Source organism: Apis dorsata, unplaced genomic scaffold, assembly GCF_000469605.1.
Source record: "Apis dorsata unplaced genomic scaffold, Apis dorsata 1.3 scaffold_538, whole genome shotgun sequence".
Lineage (NCBI taxonomy): Eukaryota > Metazoa > Arthropoda > Insecta > Hymenoptera > Apidae > Apis > Apis dorsata.
The window spans coordinates 158,237-158,728 of NW_006263759.1; the positions used below are offsets into that span (position 1 = coordinate 158,237).

The 492-nt window shown below is 56.1% G+C and overlaps 1 protein-coding gene and 1 long non-coding RNA gene across 20 annotated transcripts in view; both read left to right on the top strand.

Annotated features, from left to right (window-relative positions):
• The window catches only part of LOC102679918 (protein daughterless), an 88,586-nt gene that overhangs the window by 68,051 nt on the left and 20,043 nt on the right, over positions 1 to 492 (top strand). The gene's annotated exons all lie outside the window — the stretch shown is intronic.
• Positions 1 to 492, top strand: part of LOC102679842 — a 2,809-nt gene that overhangs the window by 639 nt on the left and 1,678 nt on the right. The gene's annotated exons all lie outside the window — the stretch shown is intronic.

Here is a 492-nt window from a genome sequence, read left to right on the forward strand (position 1 = left end):
ATCGAACGATCGTCGATTCGATCCATCGAGCGGATCAAAGAGGATACCGAGAGGAGGTGGACACTCGAATAGATCCGTTTAAATCTATTCCCCCTCGCCTGAAGGAAGAGTTGTGCCTTTTCGAAGACAAGAGCGGCGAGGTCGAACGATGGGGGAACGGAATTGGAGGCCGATCGACTTTTGGATCGAAACCGAGCAGCCCCCTCGTCGCAAGCGCGTGCACTATGAAATCGGTTCGCAGCGAATTCGAGCGAGAAGAGGCGACGATGGATCATCAGCCCTTCTTCTTCGACCCGTTTACGATCTTTCCCAGTTACGATCCACCTCCAATTCCCCAATGTTGGCGTGCAACAACAACAACAACAACCAGCCACTGAACAGGAACGGGCCGAATCGGTCGGATGTGCGACGCAACGCGGATCGATTTCGAGCCACCGCGAACGACTTGGCCGGCGGAAGCGGGCCCGTGTTGCAACCGCCGACCACCTCCTC